This window comes from Periplaneta americana, chromosome 1, assembly GCF_040183065.1.
Source record: "Periplaneta americana isolate PAMFEO1 chromosome 1, P.americana_PAMFEO1_priV1, whole genome shotgun sequence".
NCBI classification, from domain to species: Eukaryota; Metazoa; Arthropoda; class Insecta; order Blattodea; family Blattidae; genus Periplaneta; species Periplaneta americana.
The window spans coordinates 152611301-152620921 of record NC_091117.1 but is presented as its reverse complement, the minus strand read 5'-3'; the positions used below and the strand labels follow the sequence as shown (position 1 = coordinate 152620921).

The 9621-nt window shown below is 35.4% G+C and overlaps 1 long non-coding RNA gene across 1 annotated transcript; it reads left to right on the top strand.

Annotated features, from left to right (window-relative positions):
- The first annotated feature begins 231 nt into the window (after window positions 1-231).
- Window positions 232-7250, top strand: LOC138702162 (uncharacterized). Its single transcript, XR_011332791.1, has 2 exons — window positions 232-663; window positions 6258-7250. It is a non-coding gene; the product is annotated as an uncharacterized lncRNA (long non-coding RNA).
- The last annotated feature ends 2371 nt before the right edge of the window (window positions 7251-9621 follow it).

Below are 9621 nucleotides of genomic sequence, written 5' to 3'. Positions count from 1 at the left end.
AAAATATATAAAAAATATAAGCTGGAATTCTTATATGAAATTATTTAGCGCGTACTTCTGTGTCATATGGGCAAAACACATCCTTTTGTGGTAAAAAATAAGACTATAATTTCTTTGGTTCATTGCAAAAATAGTTTTTTTTGGGTATTAGATTAATTATTGGCTACTACTGTCTTCTTGACTTTGCCGGAAGTCTAGTGATTACGCAGTCCAGTCGGCCTCACTTGTTGCTCAAGGTCATGCATATTAACTGCGATGTCTGACTTGAAACCTTCATTTGAGAAGAGAAAAGCGATCTGTCAACCCAGAGTGCTTGTTTTTTTTAAGTTTTAACTTGTCATTTCTATGACGAGTTGATCAATATCATTAACTTACGTGCAACATATTTCAATGAAAACTTTATTGTTGTTTTTTTTATTCTGTTATGCAAACAAGGCAAGGATTGAAAATAGTTCATTCATTTAATTGCATAAGATTTTCTCTCGGTTCTGGGTCAAATACCATAGGCCTACAGTTATGTAACAAGAAGTAATAACTGTTACATGCAGCTAAAATAGGCTAATCATTTAATCATTCTATTAAGAACATTAATAAGCAAGAGACCTATTGTTGCAATTCTACAGCTGAAAGCAAAAAAATTTCTCGCACAGTTTTCCTTCAAAGGTAAGTAAAGCCAGGAGATCCTTTTCTTAAATTTATGGCATGTGAAAGAACCCTGTTTCTGGTTGAGAGATCTCTAGGCTAAATTTTTCGGCCTTTTTTGCCTGTGTAAAAATTTTAATCTGTTGGTCATCATCAGACCCGCGAAAGATAGATGTAAAAGTTATTTGTATTACATAGTCAGCCCTATATTTAGGTTTATGGGTTCGAAAAAATTTTTCGCCTCCCACCAACTAACTTAATGCAAATCTTAAGCATTTAGCAGTCGAACTATGAAAAAGTGGCATGTAACAATAATTTAACATATGCTGCTATATAAAGTAGGCATCTGCTAGGTAGGAAAATATCGAAAATTTATTTGCAACTCATTTTTTTTTCTTTTCTCAAAAGTTTGCTGCCCTGAGCCCTGGCCCATGTGGTCCATGCCTGAATACAGGCCTGTACATAGTATAGCTATATTGAGAAGAGGGAGGTGAATATTCACGTACTGGTACTCCCATATGTAAATAGCAGTACAGTCTGTACATGAAACATGAACCATGTAGAATAAACTGAAGTGAGTGGTGAAATGCATAAAAATATATTAATTTTATAAAACATTTACTTTTGTGGTGCATATTATAATAAACAAATAACGTCGTTTAGTTATTGAAAGAAAAAGACTGTCGATTATCAGTTGATGGGAGGTCTTTATATAGGTACAAAAGTTTTGCTCCACATCTGCTGAAATTACAGGTGGATAAAGTGTGTGCTTATTATTAGAACCAATATTTTCTGCAACATCACAATTACAGATATTTGTTATAAGGTAAAGTCAACCCCATTACAGGCCATGGAAGACCACAGGGTGCTAAGGCTCCGATCTGTACAGACAATCGGTACTAATGGCAGTAGGAATGTCAACATACAAGCTGGCCGCTTTTACCCTTAAGAAAGTGCAGTACCCATGGTACTCATTTCTGTTAGAGGCTGAATAAACCATAGTGTGACTGGAACGATTAGATCACTGGAGAAAATCTATGACCTGATTGGAATCGAACCTGTGACCTTCTGGCTTGCAATGTCACACTTTGCTCGTGATGCAATTACGCGCTCCTGATATTTGTTATAACATTAGCTAACTTTCTGAGTGTACTGTACTCATCATTTTTTCTAAAACATATTTCAACTTGTTAAGTACCGGTATTCATTTCATGTTTTATCATTTAGTTTATTGACAACACTGTATTACATTTCTTTAAGTGACTAGTTCAACACCACATGCCTCTATAACTTTGATGGAAACATGAAAAATTAAAAACTTGACTTAATATATATAATTTATATTTTATACTGGAACCACTGAAAAATTGTCACTTTGTATTTCAGCTGCACCATTAGAATCAAATGATTGCTTACCGTTTTTTTTTTTTTTTTTACAGACTCAAAATGCTAAAATCATTACAAACTTTTAACCAAGATTTCCATTTCGTAATTACTGGATATATGTTCCTAAATTTAGACACACTTTCGATATGAGTCAATCGATATTTGTTTATTGTGTCCTCACTTCTTCAGCAACCCTATGACATACATGTGCGACGAGATATGTTATATGTATCATTTTTAGGAATACTTTTTTTTTTTAATCACATACTGCAGTGTTGGTGACAAACAGCAATACGTTTCTGTGCTGCATACCAAATGGCCAAAGCATTTTAAAGCTCTTTTAAAATCTTCACTTACAATAGTAGGCCTATAATAATTCACAGAACCTGATACTTTATGGGCGAGAATATACGGGTAAGCATTGTGTATTCAAGTCACCCACTATTATACATTGCCAATGTGACGTACATAGACTCCAAAGACTCTATAGAAATCCAGATTTTCTGATCTTTAAATATATTTATAATGCCATACATATATTTATCTAACTTATTTTGATATAGTTCTTCCACAATGTTGACTCATCTAGAATTTTTCAGAATACCAGTATATTAAAAAAAAATGGCAAAGTTTGTCATATTTTAATTTGTTTAACAGAATATTAGTCAATATGAATGTTTCGCACATGTCTTAAAAAAAGTTATTTCACAACATTGTTCAAGAACTCCTGCTGCAATTTTTTAATCTTGCTCCATTTTATGACCAGCACGTTTGTGTTTATTTCTGTTCACTCGTATCTTAACATTATAAGAAGAAACCTTCATATTACTGTGCACTGTCTAAAGGAAGGTCGTTACCATTAATAAATATATCTTCACAACATTGAGTTCAATTCAGTTCTAAAACCTTTCGTCTCAGTGTACTTATCTAAGAAGTCTTCATTATATTTCAGCATCTTAAATTCAAAGAACACTTCCTTTAACACACCTGATTAATGTAAGAAGAACTTTTACTGCACCCACTTTCTTTGTTTTTTTTTTTTTTTTCCGTGATCTAGGGTGTCATGGATTTAAATAATCTTGGCATGGTATATCTCTGTTTGTTATCCAGCATCTGTAATGCATGATCCCTCCAGCTACTGCTATAATATATAATATATGAAGAGCTTATTTTCAAAATAACCCTTGTCCATTCCCATAACCGTGTGGGAAATCATGAAAAGCGTTGATAGATGATAGATGGCTCCAGGCAGAATATGTAGACCATTTCACGTCCACGCAGAATTTCCAGGGTGCGAATTAACAGGAAGGATGAGGGATTTCCTCCCCTCCCCCCCCCCAGTTGGAAAGTTATCCTCCTCTCATAAATTCATATTAACATCCCTGCCAGGGATAACTTCTATCCTCCCTCACAAATTATAATTGTTTTAATACGAGTATATGTACTTTATAAAGTACAAAGTAAGCAAAGAAAATAATATTAATGTATTATCATTGCCAGCAAGCTGACAACAATCAGTAACTTGGGAATTACACATCTTATCTTAAGCCTGCTCATGGATATAATTATTATTACAATCAAGATGCAAGACAAGCAGCTCAGTGTGACCAAGCGTTGAGCCGTATCGAATGAGGATAATAATTTTATGTATGTTATTTTCTATCTAGGATTCTATCCCCCCTCATCAGAAATCTTAATTCGCACCCTGAAAATTTTGATGATAATAAACTCTGTAGCTGAAAACTTCATTACATAAAATACTAATCACACTTTTGGTGATTCTGTTATTGTGCCACAGGAGTACCTAGATCTATTTAGCTTGCCTTCTACACCTACTTATATACTTGTCACACAATATCAATTCACAGCCCAAGAAATTACAAGAGGAAGTCTCTCGTGCAATTGGATACTTAACAGTAGAAAGGTGCTAAGTGCCAAAATTAAAATAAATGTAATATTTAACTAGAATGATGCAAATTACCAAGGGACATTACATATAAACAGGGTTAGGTCCACAGAATTTTATTTTAGTAGGTTATTTTACGACACTTTATCAACATCTTTGGTTTTTTAGCATCTGAATGAGATAAAGGTGATAATGCCGGTGAAATGAGTCCTGGGTCCAGCACCTAAAGTTACCCAGCATTTGCTCAGATTGGGTTGAGGGAAAACCCCGGAAAAAACCTCAACCAGGTAACTTGCCCCAACCGGGAATCGAACCCGGGCCACCTGGTTTCGCGGCCAGACACTCTAGCCGTTACTCCACAGGTGTGGGCGGTCCACAGAAGATTGTAGAGTGTTATTAAGACCACCAAAAGATGGCAGTGGTGCAAAGTTACCAAGGTTTTCTCATAAAAATAGGTGCAATGTGCCACTTGTTTTGATTTCCCTCTGTTGTTTATTTGTCATGTTAATAGTGAACTTATGGCAAAAGACATTATTGATTATATACCGTGGTGTTTTCTACAAGCAGGAAGATCAACGTATATGTAAATTTTATGTTCAACATAATACACAGGTAATGTAGGGCTGTGAATTACATAGAAACATGGCATGAAAATGCAGAATAAAATGCAGTGAACTGACACCCGAATAGAATATATTTTCTAAGTTATATGACCAAGATTAATCAACACTATCAACATTTCTATTGAGTCTATTGTCATACCAGTATGACAGCAACATAGAACGTATGATAATCATGATGAAAATCGGTGATATTCAGTTCCAAGTGATGAGGGTGATTTACTTCCAGTCTGCAAAACCACTTTAATAAAAGTATTTACAGAAATTAACAGATCTGTGGATAATAAATGGATCATATTACCTAAGAAATGTTTATGGGACTTAACAACTTTCATAAATAGTGAAGTTTGTTTGTCTCTCAGTGTGTTAATTTTAGTATCATCATCATCAAACTAAATTCTTCCACGAAATGGTTAGACTTATTTTACTTTATTATAGGCAAATTGTGATGCATAACAAATATCGGTAGTTGATTCCAATGGAGAAATATATGTCCTTGTTATCATGAACAATTCCGGATTAGGTTTCACTACGTCCTATTCCACTACTGCTCTTGGTCATTCAATCTATTTCTTGGTCACCTTAAATCTCATCTAGACCAAATCAATATACTGTAGGCCTACACATTAAGAAGGGCTGACGATTATGGGCAACCCTGTTTGACGCCCTGATTAACATTAGGGAAGACTATTGTACCTTTAAACATTTTTTACATTTTATTTTTTTTTTTAATTTTTGGAAATGAAATTTTTTAAAGGAAAAAAAAATGCTTAAAATAATAAAATTATTGAAGATTCCTTTACAACTTCCTATATGAATTTTCCTGTTTTACAGATCTATTAAGGATGGAAAAAATAAAATGAAAGGATATGTAAGGTGTTCAAAGGTACAACAGGTTCATGTACTTTGGAACATACCCTCTTGTAAGTTGGAACACATGGAATATAGGTGGAAATATAGCTGTAAAAACTGACAATGATATTTAAAATGTGTTTGCCATCATAAAGCAGGCTTCTCTGATTAAGATTTTATTTCCTGGAGGAGCAATAACTGCTTCAACAGCTTTCTTCAAGGCATCTGGATCAATTGAGGACCAGAATTACTTCGTGACATGATCTTAAAATAAAAGAAAAACAAAAACCGATAGTATCGTCTACTTTGGAACATGTTCCACGGTACAAGATGTTTTGTGTTCAAAGGTACAAGAGGGTGCACGTTTAAACAAATATGACTCCCAAAACTAGAGATTCGAATAAATCATGGAAATTAAAATATGTTATTACTCACCAGATGATAGGGAACACACCGTACTTGAAAGGTATTAACAAATACAATCTGGTTTTGTGTTAGAAAACATATAACAATGAAAGAAATGTTTACTTTTGGTAATAAAAAAACTTCTTTTGTCCACGGAACTCACACTTTGCAGTAAATCAAACTGAAACTACGATCAGAGCTACGTAGCGACTTTCTCTACTATCTACTTCAGTTTGAGTCCTCTAGGTAGGAGCAAAAATTAAGAAACAAAAAATGTTCAAAGGTAGACTATGCTGAAGGTACAATAGTCTCCCCTACCTTTCTCATTGTTATTGTATGTGGTACTATATCAATTAGCATTATGTGTTGAAACTTGAGTAGACATTTATTAATTGAATTTAGTGAGAAAATAAGTAATAATTAATTTTAATATTTCTTTTTTTCAGATAAATTAATTCTTTAATATGGCTACCAGTAACGGCAGATCCGTGGACCTAAACTCTACGCTCATTTATCTTTTCGAGTGTCCATGCTGTCTGGAAACAATAATACCACTAATATATCAATGCAAGAACGGTCATAACGTTTGTTCTGTCTGCAACAGCAAATTAGCACAATGTCCAACATGTACAGCAGAAATGACAAATACTAGAAACATGTTTGCAGAAAACATTGCTCAGCTTCTGGAATTTCCATGTACAAATTGTGAAAGAGGATGCAATGAACTGCAGTTATCCATTGATAAGAAATTAAAGCATGAACAGACTTGTCCATATAGACTAATGACATGCATAGCCGGTATAAAGGAACACGGACAAGATGACATGAAACCATGTGGTTGGAATGGTCCATACTGTGAACTGTATGGTCATGTGAAACAGATCCATCCAGATTGTATGATCTATGGTAATGAAATTGAGTCTGTAAGCCAAAGTAATCAGTTACCCAAGAATGATAGAACAGATCTGATATCCGTAAATGGTGAACTTTTCTGGAGGATTTTTACAGCTGATGAGACAACACGGAAGACTTTTGAATTTTTTAAATACATTGGTTCAACAGAAGATGCTCAGAAATTCTTCTATGAACATTCTTACTCAAGTCAAAAGTGGGTGTGGCCAATAACAATTACTAACCCAGTGTTCAGTGTGCTGGAAGATAACGAAGATATTATAAAAAATAACAGGTGCTTTGTAGTTGACACTCAGTTTGTGAAATACATTTGTAGTCGTTACGGTCCAAGTTTCGACTCATGGAAGATAAAAATTAAGAAGGTTTGAATTTCATTAATTGAAAATGAGTTCAGAGCAGACAACAGTGAATATGACTGTAAAATTCCTATATTTTCTTCCCATTACATGTATTCCTTACTTTATTTTGAAGAAAGGAACTTTAAATGTCATCGAGATTAATAACTATATTTCGTCTGCTTCTCTCTGCATCTGCTTTTAGTTATTTCTTTTTCTAGGTTTTTTTTTTTTCCACTCTGCTTCCTATCCTACTTTATAGACACCGTATTGTTTTTTCAGTATTTTAATTTCGCTTCCTCTGTGTAATCCATCTTTCTTTAGTTCTTCACTTCCTAACTTAACTTACTATGTGCCTTTCTTATCTCCGAACCCGGGGTCCCGGATTCGATTCCCGGTCAGGACGAGTTGCCTTGATGAGGTTTTTTCGGGGTTTTCCCCTCACTCCTATGGATGAATATCAGGTAACTTTATCCTGCGATTGGAACCCCACTCATCTTCGCCACTTCCTTTCCTTCCCCATCATCCCATTTCTGGTTTTTCAGATCACTCTACAGGTGGCCTTCCGGAACTACTGGCTCTCTCGACCGGCCTCTGTGGAATGTAACTAAACGACGTTGGATGGTTTCTGCAATGAGCACCCGAGACAGACATACTCGGGGGAGGAGTTTCGCCTCGGACCGACAGGGGGGCCTTGGGAGAAGTTGCCGAAGCAGGAATGGTATATAGATTTTGTTGGCTGTAGGGACTGGTCATTAGGGAGTCATGTGATTGGGTTGGTGCGCGGAGGGGATCTATGGCAAGCAACTCATTCCATATCGAGGGTTAGTGCAATAGATCTCAACAGGTCGCAGTGCTGGGCCATCTGTGCCCCCCCTCACTTAAATTCCATTCCATGTGCCTTTCTTTATTTAGTATTTCTCTCTTTTTCTCTTCTTACCTACATCTCTCCACTTCTTTATACTTTATACCAGTACTCTAAGAGTCTCATATGAGGGACCTCCAGTACTAATAAATACTTGTAGTTTAATTGCTTTTAGCCGTAGTTTAGTGGACACGTTTTTATAACGCACCAGAGAGACAGCAGTCTTAACAGCATTACAAGCCCCCGAGCATAGCAGTGCTGTGGGCCCTGCCTATACAACCACTCAAAGGAGTAAAAATGTAAATTATCTATAAAATAAACTTATGTATATTAGTACGGTACCTCCAACAAAATCAAAGCTTTGACATAAAACAACATTATGCACAGCAAAGATTAATCATTACAAAGGTTTGGACATGCAACATGAGCCTTGAGCTTCAAAAATGTCAACATAGAAATGGACTTGTACTTGTTTGGTAAATCATACTGAGATGACACAGGCGCACATTACGAAATTATCATGAATTATTTATTATTGATCAAGTGTTCAACACAATCATTTGCAAAATGTCTTTACAAAGAATGCCTTTACAGTTGACTTGAAGTAATGTTCTTCAGGATGTCAGCTATGCCAACTCTCCACTACAAGTCGTAATTTTTCTCCTACTGACTTAACAGATTTGAATGTTGAGGCAAGTGATTGGAAAATTAGTCTGTGCATAGATTAGCAAGAGGCTCCTGTGCTCGTGGGGCCCCCTGGACAACTACCCATCATGCCCAATGCGGTAAGATGGCACTGACCAGAGAAGATGTAGCCAGAATTATATTAACCCATTTATGCCTATAACTTTTTCTGTTCAATATTTTCATAATTTTACTAATTATAGTTTATATATATCCAAGGACTAACCTCCTATCAATGAAATTTTATTTGTGTCCTTTGTTACTGTGTAGAGGCCTGTTGCGAAAACGCAACACTAAGCACATACAATACCAATATTGCTTTAAATTACAGCAGGTCACAGAACGTGTTGAAATAGCGTAAAATGCAACATGTATGACTTATATCTATAATTTTATAAATTAACTTCACAAATAATTGTCAATCAAGATTATTTTAAGATTTAACTCTAACATAATATTCAAATTCAGTAAAAAATTTACAAACAGTGCCAAAAGTGAGACTATGCTCTAGTACAAAAATCACGAAAATATTTTTTTTTTAATCCAGTCGCTCTTTTATAACAGTTAATTTTACATGAAAAGCAAGAAAGCATTTTTCATGGCGGACAACTTCACATTTTGCGCATTTCTTCATTGTCGCAGATTTGCACATAGCGCACCTTGTCCTCCAATTCTGTGATGAAATGTAGTGACTCACGTTGTCGAATCGAGAGCCCAAGGAAACACTGCTGGCCATAGGTGTCTTCACAGAACCAGTGTTACTTCTTGGTTGGCCGAATCTTCCAGTATTGCAATAGATATGTTCCTTCTAAATTCCAATAGGTGTAATGTATCAGAGCCAGTGGCACTAATGGATCTTCTGTGAAGGTGCCAATCATTCTGCAGTGATATTCAGAATCCAGATGTAAGTAGGCTAGCACCATTTCTTTGAATGGGCGCTGGTACTATAGCTGGATACGTTTTGATCCATTATATCCGTGCCACCCATATTTGAATTGTAAGTTTTTACCTAAA